The 12,189-nt window shown below is 31.9% G+C and overlaps 1 long non-coding RNA gene across 2 annotated transcripts; it reads right to left on the bottom strand.

Moving 5' to 3' along the window:
* Positions 1-6,976: 6,976 nt before the first annotated feature.
* LOC133309978 (uncharacterized) lies at positions 6,977-11,791 on the bottom strand. 2 transcript variants are annotated; one of them, XR_009751383.1, is made up of 4 exons: positions 11,653-11,791; positions 11,402-11,551; positions 10,393-10,553; positions 6,977-7,313 (listed from the first exon to the last, which is right to left on the bottom strand). It is a non-coding gene; the product is annotated as an uncharacterized LOC133309978 (long non-coding RNA). The 2 variants fall into 2 exon arrangements; XR_009751382.1 differs by having other exon boundaries at positions 6,977-7,276.
* Positions 11,792-12,189: the final 398 nt, after the last annotated feature.

The following is a 12,189-nucleotide window of genomic DNA, read 5'->3' as shown; positions in this document are numbered from 1 at the left end:
GATATATAGTGTGTGTGAGGGAGTGGCGGTGCTGGCAAGAAATTTCCTCCCACTTTTTATTTTATTTTATTTTATTTTTTAATATTGAATTTTGAATTCTCTCCCCTGAAAATATGACAATGTACACAACACAAAGCGATAAAAATGACAGCTTGTGCGAGGTGGTCCTAGCTCCTAAGGTTCAGTTTCAGTGCGTAAGCGCAAATGCGTTACCTCCTTCGCTCCACCCTAAAGCAAACAATTACTAGCTATTGCGTTTTTTTTCTTTTTACTTTTATTGAAATTTTGATCAAAATAATAATTTGGTAATCGAGAAATTAGATGGAAAAAAAAAATGATATTTTTATTATTATCAATGAAAATACATAAACTGAAAATTAAAAAATAAATGAATAAATAAACTAAACACCTTTTAAGCTTTGGGAATGGAATAATTTTCGTATCATTCAATTATTTGTTAGGGTTACCACTTGATACGGATATAATATAGGCCTAACCAGGGCCCAATAAACACATGAAAGTCTAAGCCCATATAGGACCACGAATAAAGGCATAAAGGGCAGGCACAGACGCGATAACCCTGTCGCGGTACACCAGCGCGATAACCCTATCGCGGCACACCAGCACGATGACCCTATCTCGTCCTACACGGCATAATACCTTTTCACGACATGCAGGATGTACTTGTTTCCCACGCAACAGAATACCTTCTACAGACAGTAAACTTAAGGGCCAAGGCAACACCACCGCGCCCTCACACTAGTAAACTACGGACAGCTCCAGCTCGCTATGACTCTACTACTAGACACCATGGCGTCAAGCTCCTCAACATTTAAACATGACAGCCACACTACGTTGGTACCAAGGAACCTTTGCCTTCACCATAAAGAAAGGCATCCTACAAGCATACATCTCGACTACTATATAAACATACGTTGTACCACCAAGGTACGATCATCCTTTACTTTCACAATATAAACACATGCCTCTGATACTGACTTAAGCATCGGAGTGTCTTCGCAGGTACCCCCATCTGGAGCAACGTGAAGGACGAAGGACAAAGAGCTCAAGCTCATCCCCCAACAGCAATACCAGGCCCAGGCCAGTAACCTCCCAAGGAATCTCAACCGTGTGTGATTTGGGCTTAATACGCATTGGGTCATCCCAACCGTATTTGGTCCGATCACCACTGAAACAAAAAAACTTGGATCCACTAAATTTAAATAAATAAAAAAAAAGAAAAAAAAAAAAAGCTGTGAGAGCAAAAAGGTTTTTCTGCATAAAATGCAGAAAAGATTTTCTCTATTTGTTATATGGGATCAAAGCGAAATGCAATTAAATTTGATATAAATTATGGAAAAAAATATTTTTGTGCAGAAAATTTATCCACAATACACTATATAATAAGGATAGTGTATAGTGTAACTTTTGAATTGAAATCTATTTTTGTTTAGATTTCAAAACTTACACTACATACTACCTTTAGTATAGCAAATAATTTTTCTGCATTAATTGTAAAAAAGTTAAACCCATGAATTATATAAGGGTTCGTTTTTTCTGCTGTCACTGTAGATAAGTTATCTGCAGTAAGTCCAATATGATGTCATTTTGGAAAGGAAATCATAGTATTTTTGTAACTTTAATTTATTTCAGGGTTATTATAATCTTTATAATTATAATCTTTCAATCTCAAAACGACATCGTTTTGGGAGTAAATACAGATAATTTATCTGCAGTGACTGCAGAAATATTTTTTTAATTATATAAAGGTATCTTGTGAGTATAAACAAACAAGATTAACAATGTATATATGGGATTTGTATGTCTGGAGTTGCTGTAGAGCTTTGTCTTCTCCTGATGACACAAAAATATGGTGGGGCCAAAAAAAAACTACAAATTTGGTTGAGTGTGTTGCATGAGGAGAATGCTTATGCAGTAATAGCATAAGTGTTTTTCCCTTTATATATGCATAAAGGAAATTATACGCTTATATTACATGAGATTGATCTCTCGTATTGCTCTCACTTCAAAAAATATGTTTTTTTTCTAAAAATTGATAGGCCTACTTTATTTATCTCTCAACATGAGAGAATTTCTCTCTTACTACACTCTTGTATATAATGCTTGAATTTTGTTCCGGGATTAGTTCCCAGTCAAAGAACTCCCGCGATGAGTTTTTAGGAAGTTGTATCCATCGAGACCAGTATTCGCCTTGACTCTCCAATTCGAGTTGTGGGACTGCACCCACAATCTCTTGATCACTACCACTACACCCACAATTATCACCTGCGTGATTCTCGCTCTATATTGCCTTACACACTTTCAATTGTCACCAACACTTAATAAAGGCTTAGAACAGTGGTGAGGGAATCCACAATTGCGTACAAAGCATTGGTTAATTACAGAGAATCGAGTGCTGACACTATTTTTCAAGTGTTTTCAAACACATGGAAATATTTTCAGTACATCACATATACCAACCACTCAGTATATTTTTTATCAAATATAAAAAAAAAAATGTTTACACTGTTCTCACCTTTATGATTATTTCCTTCCATTCCTTTTATTTTTGGGTAAGAAATTACCTACTCCAGTTGTACTAAAAATACACTCCAAACACCCCCCCCTAATTACTGGAGATACTGACGCACCATTGTCAGGCATTTGCTTCACTTTTTCGTAGAAAGAAATATTAGCTATCCGCTGGACATTACTCATTCAATTTAATCGAATAAATTCAATATTTAACAATTTAATAATAATATAAGGGTAAGATATTGTTACATCGGTATAAGAATTACACTCAATCTTGATCATTGATACACTTGTATCCAATAGTTCACATTATCAAAAAAATTGAACCCTTAAATATAAGTAGAATCAACGGACAAGTTTAAGAGTGTAATTTATACTAGTGTAAAATGATTCTAATCCAATAAAATATTATAGTTAAAAAAGAAAAGAAGATTGCCAAATTACACTCATGTAAGACTATTCTTTTGAATAGTAGAACTCAATTCTTTTTTTTATACATAGGTAAAAATTGAACATACAACCTAATACAAACCACTAAACCAATTTTAGTGCTGGAACTCAAACTTTTACTTTCTCCTTGAAAGCACAGTTTGCTAACCAATTCGTGCCTAAACCTTTTGAATAAGAATTATTTTATTTGTGAGAGGAAAGTAACATGTTCGTAATATTTTGAGTAACGTACTTTGTAATTACACTTTTCTTAACATATTTTCTTAAGGAGACTTTGGATAATAATTGCATTTTGTAATAAGATTTTATTAATCTCATGTTAAAGGAGATAAGTTATCTTATGTCATAGAGACAAATTTGTGAGTTCCACCACCTGAAAAAAAAAGGGTGACATAATTATCAAAGGGTGTATAGGAGAGAAACTTATCACATGTAGTAGCGTGAGAGTAGTTTTTCCCTTTGTAATATTGTTATATTTTAAAAATTTCCATGTATTTGCATAATTATTTTTTTTAAGTTTTTATATTTATTTAAAATTAATTTTAAGATATAACGGGTAGGTAGAAAATAAAATTAAAAATTAGAAATAATATATCTAATAAAGGTAATTATTGTCAATCTATACTTTAAATGTGTGCAAGAAAAAAGAAATTAATCCTCTTTCCATAGAGTATGGGGAATGATGGTTCCTAATTTTATAGAATGATTAGACAGAATGAAATAATTATTCCTCTCTTTCTGTGAACAAATATGAGAAACCTCATTTCATGGAATAAAATATGAAATAGAATCACCATTCCTTGCACCGATTGTAACATATATACTACAGGGAGTTGCATATATGCGTTAAACACGAACAGTAAGACCTAATTACACCGAATCATCTAAAATGGCAGAATAAATTTATATGTTAATTAATAAAAACACATTTAAAACCTCCAAAAAAAATAAAAACACATTTACCAAAAATTAGAGTAAATTACAATTTTTTTATGCTCAAATTATATTGTCTTTCCTTCTATGGGTGTTCATAAACCGATTCAAACCACGGTGACCGAACCGAAAAACCGATAACCGAATAAATCGAAAAATCAAAAATAAAAAAAAAATCTACAAATTTTAATTGGATTGAATCGGTTTTTGGATTGATCCAATCCAAACGGATCCAATATATTTATTCTCCTCTACCTACTTGGGTCTTTCCTCAATCATAGCCCAAGAATTTCTAAACCCATGACTCATTAACCTATCAACTAAATCCAAGAAAAAACCTAATAACATCTCATCAATAAAATGTTATATGTGTAGAGCTTCATATCTCATTGCCCCACAAAAAAAAATTATATTATCGTTTACTAATGCTTTTGTATTTCAAAAATAAAAAATTTACAAAGTCAATATATACAAAGAATGTTATTTGCACAATAGTCAAGAAACAAATTTTAGGATTTTCAGAAAACCGAAAACCGATCCAATCCAAACTGAAAAAAATTGGATTGGATCGGATCGGATTTGGAAAAAAATCTAAACCGAATGGATGATTACATGATTAAACCGAAGGGATTGAATCAAATGATTTTTGCTTCCAAAACCGATCCAATCTAAACCGCGAACACCCATAATTCCTTCTATTTGAAAATGAGAGATTACATTTTAGTCCACTTTAATTGAACAAACCTTAATAGTAATGAATAGCTATGAACAAACATCTTAGGCTTTGTTTGGGAGTTAGTTTTAGGAGGAGAAGGAAATGAAATGAAGGGTTTTAGAAAGTCCTTCCCTTATTTGTGAGTTTAAAAAAATGAGGGGAAAGAATTGGGAATTTTTACTGAACCCTACAAAATCATCTTTCTTCTTAAAATTAAAGTTCCCCCAATTTGGGGGGTTTGAATGAGAAAATATTAAAAATTACTTATCTATCCCAAACATTAAAATGTGAAAACTATATAAATGTGAATCATTTTAAATGTGACATTATTAGAAAAGTCTCAAATACCGACATAATTTATTGACGAAAAATATTGTCAAAAATAGTGATCAAATTTTTGTTGAAAATCATATACGTCAAAAAATTTCCGTCAAAACTAAAGACAAAAGTAGATACGAAACCATTTTTTGCCATAATCAGTGAAATAAATTTTTTACGAAAAAAATAGTCAAAATTATTGATAGAATCTAAATTTCGTCAAAATTTTCAACGAAAATACTTTCGTTCAAAATTTTGACGAAACACATTTCCATCGAAAAGTTTCTACGTAAAACAATTATGTCAAAAAATTTTACGGAAAATATTTTCATCAAAATTTTCCATAAAAATTTTCGACGAAAAAATTTCCTTCAAAATTTGTGACTAAAAACATTTAAGTAAAAAATTTTGACCGAAATTTCTTTTTGTCAAAATTCTTTATGGATTCTAAAATTCGTCAAAATATTTCACCAAAAAATATATTCATAAAAAATTTTGACGAAAAATATTTCCATCAAAATTTTCAACGAAACACATTTCCATCGAAATTTTTTGACGGAAAAGAATTTAATCAAAATTCTTTACAGAATTTAAATTTTGTCGAAAGTTTTTGACAAAAACATTTTCGTTAAACATTTTTGGTAAAACACATTTCCATCAAAGTTTTCAACCGAACACATTTCTATCAAAAATATTTGACAAAAAATATTTCCGTAAAAAATTTTGACAAAATATATTTCGATAAAAAATATTGACGAAAAAAATATTCAGTCAAAATTCTTTACAAAATCTAAATTTCGTCGAAAATTTCGAATGAAACATTTCTCTCAAAATTTTTGACAAAACAATTTCTGTCAAAAATTTTGTCAGAACACAATTCCATCGAAATTTTGAACGGAAAACATTCCGTCAAAATTTTTGAAGGAATTCTTTTTTCGTTTAAAACATTTGATGGAGGAAATCATTTTTGACAAAACTTTTGACGAAAACTAAATTTCGTCGAAAATTTTGATCGGAGAAAAAATTTCTTCGCTTTTCGACGAAAAGCGTTTGACAAAAATATAATTTTGTATCGAAATTTTCATCGTTTGCAACGATTTCTACGTCGAAAATATGATATTTTTTAGTATTGTGAAAAGTATATAAATAATTTTGTTAGAAATTTTAAATATAATAATTATATTTATTTTTAAAAAATGATAAAATAATAAAAATATCTCATTAACCCTCTATTTTCCTCCCTTATCATTTTTTTAACTCCCAAACAAGAGAAAAGAATACCTTTCAATTTATTTCCCTTCCTTCCCCTCCCCTCCCCTCCCTTCCCCTTGGATCCCTTCATTTCCTTCCCCTCCAAACTCCCAAACAAAGCCTTAAGAAAAAAATTTCTCTTTGCAACTCTCAATATTATTGATAGTCAGTTTTGAACACAATTTTTTTTTTTGGAAGACAGTTTTGAACACAATTTTTTTTTTTTGGAAGACAGTTTTGAACACATTTATTATTGACTTTGATAATTCCAAAATATTTAAATAAAATTCCTAAGTCAATAGTGCCAAAATATTAAACTCCATAGTAAGAGCGTTCAAAATTAGTTGTCAATGACAATAAAGGTCACAAAAAGGAAAATTGTCCTAGTGAACTTCATTCGTAATTATTTATTGCTGTTAAGAGATTTGTTAGTGTAGCACATTTTTATTTTTTATTTTTTTGGTAACAAGTGTAGCACATTTTTATTTCGTGGGAGATAAGACTTAAAAGTGTAATATTTCAAAATGAAATAAAAGACGTTGTGATTTGAATATCTTTGAAGAAATGCGAATGTAATTTAACCAAATAATTAATTGTTCTATAATAAAAACTTTTGTATTGATCTTATTAAGAAAATAATTATAGTTATTTAAAAGTATTATTAATCTATGCATTCGCTCATAAAATGTACATTGAACCATTTTTTTGTTAAGATAATTCATTGAAATTAAATGTATGTAATGTTTTTAATTATAAGCACATGTTAACAAACCCATAAATTTTTAAGTGATAATGATGGAACTGATCTGGATAAAATACAATAAGTCCACCAAAGGGTTAAAACCCAAAGATTAAAAGCCCAAACACATAAGGCCCGAACAATGCGCGATATCCATATCGCGCACCTAAACCGTCTTTAAACATGACTTCAAAGTTAAGGAATAGGTCAATAAAGCACGAGTAAGAAGCCACAGCGCCACAAAATCAATACATAAAGGATAGCTTCAGCTTGCCACCACTCTACCCAGATAGCTTGACATAATAGAGATAAGGCCAGAAAGGCACCAGCTGAACCTGCAGCCCATAAACAGCCAATCAAAAGGCATACCGCCTATCCAAGGCGGCATCAGATTCACTATATAAACAAAGAGTACATACCCAGGTATAACAATCTAATTCAGTAAGAATATTGACTTTGATACTAACTTGAGCGTCGGAGTGTCATTACAGGTACCCACCCCAATTTGGCACATAGCGCCAAAGGAGAATCATACTCATATCACTACAAACAACCATCAACAGTCCAAGAAACAGATAATCTAACCCAAAGTCTTCTCTCATCAACTGTATGTGATTGGACCCGATATATATTAGCCAGCCCATATTGTATTGGTCTAATCAGGAATTATGGTAGAGTTTTGGGCTAAATAATCATTCTATTTTATTAAAATTTAATTACCAAATATATATTAAAAAAATCACGAAATATCAATATGCTACTATATTATACATATACATCTCATGTGTGCAATAAGTTATTTCATTAGACTTCCTGCACATATAGACATCTCATGTGTGCAAGAAGTTGTTTCATGTGACACAAGTAATAACACATTCAATATAAAAAAATTATTGACGGTCATGCTGAATCCGGAGAAGGGGAATACGACATTATGCCATAAAATCGCGATGTTACTGACGAGTGTGGTTATCATTGGTCAAGTGTGAAAAAAAGAAAAAGAAAAGCATGACGTGTAAGTGAAATTGGAAAAGTTAGGCTAATTGTGCTAGACCCTTATGGGAATTAATGGTGATTAATTATGACTTGACAGTACATTAATGGTGATGTTGACTCAGAGGAGGCTAATGTCAAACCCCACTTTCCATTTCAACAAATTCATGTATCATTTGAGCTAGGATTGTTCAACACCGGTACACCACTATCTATCGCTATCATAGCTAATGACAATGACAACGTCGTCGTTTCCTCCTTCATCAAGAGATCCAAACATTAGAGGAACAAGTCACATAACAAAAGATTCTACCGAAATACCAACTCCCCATCCCAAATGTTGTGCAATTCACTACCATGGCGTTATGACCTTCTCCAGAATTAATATGATAGTTATCAAATTTTTTATTTTTATTTTTTGTATTTAAGGTGTTATTCCATGTGATACTTGGAAGGTATCATATGGAATAACATCTTTAATATTAAAACAAAATTGTTGACGACCACATCGATTCTAGAGAAGGGCATGACGCATTCCGACATAGAAACACCACATTCAAGAACTGGCATTTAAAGTAGAACATTTGTTATGTGAGTTGTTCCTCTTGCCTCCAACAACATAGATCGCTTGACAAAGAAGAAAAAGGAAGCAACAACGTTCTTGTTATCATTAGATATAGTGTCACGATAGTCGATAGACATAGAATTGGTACAACGAGATCACGATCTTCTAACTCATAAAATATATGAAATTGTTGTAATTGAAAGTAGGGTCCGTGACCTCACATTAGCCTTTGTCTTGCCGAATCAATAAACATCAACATTAATGCACCATAAATTCACAATTAATTTTCCAAAAGCTTAACACAATTAGCAGGACTTTACCTATTACACTTTCACATTTTTCGGAAGAGGAAAAGAATCAAACCAGTAATAGAAGTCAAGATTACCAACTACAATCCGTGTTGTGCTTGTACGCTGAAACATCATTCTCCAGGCACGGAAGTTTACAACTTTTTTTCATATTGAAGGTGTTATTCTTCGGAGCTCTTATTTTTAATTTCTTTTTTTTTTATAAACACGAGCTAGTTCAAACAGACAAAAATCTCTTATAATAAAGAGTTTTTTTATAATAAAAAAAATCAAAAGCCAAAAGTTCAAGAGAAACTTTTTTTAAGTTGTATCAACTTATTTTTAATTTAAGCTTTTAAGTAATTTTTAAATTAAAATTTTTATATATCATCAAGTAGCTTTTAATTCTATTTTTAAAGTTTATATTTTAGTTTTAGCTTAAAAGTGACTTTTAACTTCAAAAAATAAGATGTCAAACAGATTCTAAGAAACACCTTATAAAACGCCACGCCACGCCACGCCACGTAAAATAACATGACATGCCCATATGTATTAGACAATCCCAAATTGACATTTTATTACTTCTTTATAGTATTTAATAATTAGTTTTCTCAAAAAAATTCAGAATGGATTTTAGCCACAATTGGGCAACGAAGGATCAACATATACTTGGGCTCACATGGTTGGCCTTATTGCGATCATTCCCATTATGAGTGAGCTGTAGGACAAATTTTGATACACACAGACTCCTCAACTTTGCAAAGATAGAGATAAAAATCGATTGTACACAGCTTTTATAATTTTGCAAAATATTATTTCTCATTCAAACTCATACCCTTTCGGTCATATAGGAATAATCTTATTTCCGCTTTAAGGCTTGCCCGCCATAATAAGTGAGTTAATTAACAATAATAAACATTAAGATTCAGGTTCAATGAATACATGATTGTCGATTATGCCTCCAAATGAACGAAAAGAATAATATGGCTATGGGCATATAAACACCATCTTGTCCTAATTATTCTTACTTCTTTTTATAATGATGACAAAAAAAATATATAAAATAATAACTAACTATAAAAAAATATATATAAAAGAATGAAAACAAAAGATGGATTGATTGACCAACCTTTGTCAAAAAAGAAAAATACTAGTTAGGGGTTGGCCCAAAATTATCGTGTCTTGGTTTGGAAGACAAATAGTGCTTGGAGAGACGCTTTTATTAAACATATATTGCAAATACCCTAGGTGAATCAGCACGTTTGTTTTGATACTGTCTCGTGAAATCACCTCCACAGAGGTGCTGGTTCAAATCAGAACAAATGTGCTGGTTTACCTTCATTTTATTAATAAAATCAAAGCAAAGAAGGATACCGAGAGCATTGGTAGGCTTAAATTTCATGGAAAGAAACAAGAAATTGGTCAATTAATCAGAACAAATTCCAAGGTACAAGGGTCATAGACTCATAGTCGGCCAAAAATTGCAATTTCTCAAAACATGAAAACCAAAAGTTCATCATTCAAGCCATTAGAGGTCACTAATTGCAATTAACTAACTTGTTAAGACTACACTACAAAGCAAATACACAGATGTAGAATTGGATACCTGAATTCCCAGCTGCAGCAGTAACACATGCTCTATTCTTTGCATTCACAATCTCCACACGGAGGTTCTCCATCTCCCAAACCATCGAGATCAACTTCTCCATCACTTGACCATGTTCATAGTTTTGCACGAATCCTTTCTTCTCACATTCAATGGCAACTCTACAAGCCAAGAGACAATGAAAATTAAGAATAGCATTAATATAGACTTGGATTCATGGTAAACCTTATAATTATTTCACCTTTTTAAAGTTCCTTGTAATCTGATTTGTCATTAATGTTAATGGGAACAAAATTAAAAAAATACCATTTTTCTAACTATCAACCATTTAAAATCATTTAATAAAATATAGTGATCAAAACGAAAGTTACAATGTCGCATTGAATGCCCATTATATATGGCAATAAGGCAAGCCATGACTTCTGAAAATGAAAGTTACACTGTAGCATTGAATGCTCATTATATATGGCAATAAGGCAAGCCATGACTTCTGAAAATGAAATTTACAATGTAGCATTGAATGCCCATTATATATAGCAATAAGGCCAGCCATGACTTCTGAAAATGAAAGTTACAATGTAGCATTGAATGCCCTTATGCCCATTACGCCCTTATTCCCCATGATGTTTTTTGCAAACGAAATGGAACAGTCCCACATACCACTAAGCACTAAAACATAAAAATGGACCAAGATGGTCAATCAGCCCCAAAAGATGAAAGAATATGATGGCAGAAGGTGCGGTCGTTGTCCTTCTTATACAAGACTCAAAGTAGTGAAACATGGACACAGGAGGTTAGTAGAGGTCAAGAGAAATGAAAATGAAAATGAAAAGGCAAGAAAAAATTGCACAAGGAAAACTTGAAAAGCCAATGCACTGCTCTTGGGTTTGAATGTTGAAGACAGCCAAAATCTTATGGCCATAAAACCAAAGGCAACACTCGGACACAATGGGGCGGAGGGTGATCTGTTAGCTAAAAATTAGAGTGAGCAGAGTATTTGGAGGTTTACCCGAAGTGCCCTTTGGTTAACCACTGAATTCCTCTCTACCATTTTCTCAAACACTTCATCTGCATCTTGAAGAGACCTCTTTGTTCCCATGATTTCTAACACAAAAATCTCACCAGGGTCCTCATCACCCTCAACAACACAGTGCTGTAACTAATACAATCAGGAACACGAATAAATGTTCAGTAGTTCTGTATTATTGAGCACTCACTAGTCACTACTAAAAGTATTAAAATTAGAAACAAAAGACTCACCTAAATGCGTTTACTCCAGAAACACACTCTTATAACCAATTTCTTCTGCCAGCAGCACCCTTACAAGCCAACAGCGCCGCCTTTCTACCTCTTTCCAGGGAGGAGCTCCTCTCCAAATTTGCATTAGGATTTGTTTGGGGTTAGATGGGAAAAGGGAACATTTATGATTTTGAACTGAAGTTAATAAAGGAATTTTTTTATTTTTTTTATTTTTTTGTTTCCTTTTAAATAGATTTTTCCCCCCCACTTAAGTGCCTATTTTATTATGTCATTTGCATTTTTGTTTTAATTTTGACCTTTTCAGAAAGATTTAATAATCAAGATGTTTAGTACCTCAAATACATATTTCTTTCGTACAATAATAATAATAATAATAATTTTACAATTTTATAAGAAAGGTGTCGATCCACTTGCAAAGGTCTGTTTTTTATCATTTTGTCTCTCATTAATTAATTAATAATCAATTTGTCCCTCATTCAGAACTATCTACCAATCTGCCCCTATTTAATCGACTACGTTGAATATATAGTCGATCAA

This window comes from Gastrolobium bilobum, unplaced genomic scaffold, assembly GCF_033153095.1.
Source record: "Gastrolobium bilobum isolate Gb01-03AN ecotype WA unplaced genomic scaffold, APGP_CSIRO_Gbil_v1 utg12850, whole genome shotgun sequence".
NCBI lineage: Eukaryota > Viridiplantae > Streptophyta > Magnoliopsida > Fabales > Fabaceae > Gastrolobium > Gastrolobium bilobum.
Note: the sequence above shows the minus strand (reverse complement) of the source record. Positions and strands in the feature narration are given on the sequence as shown.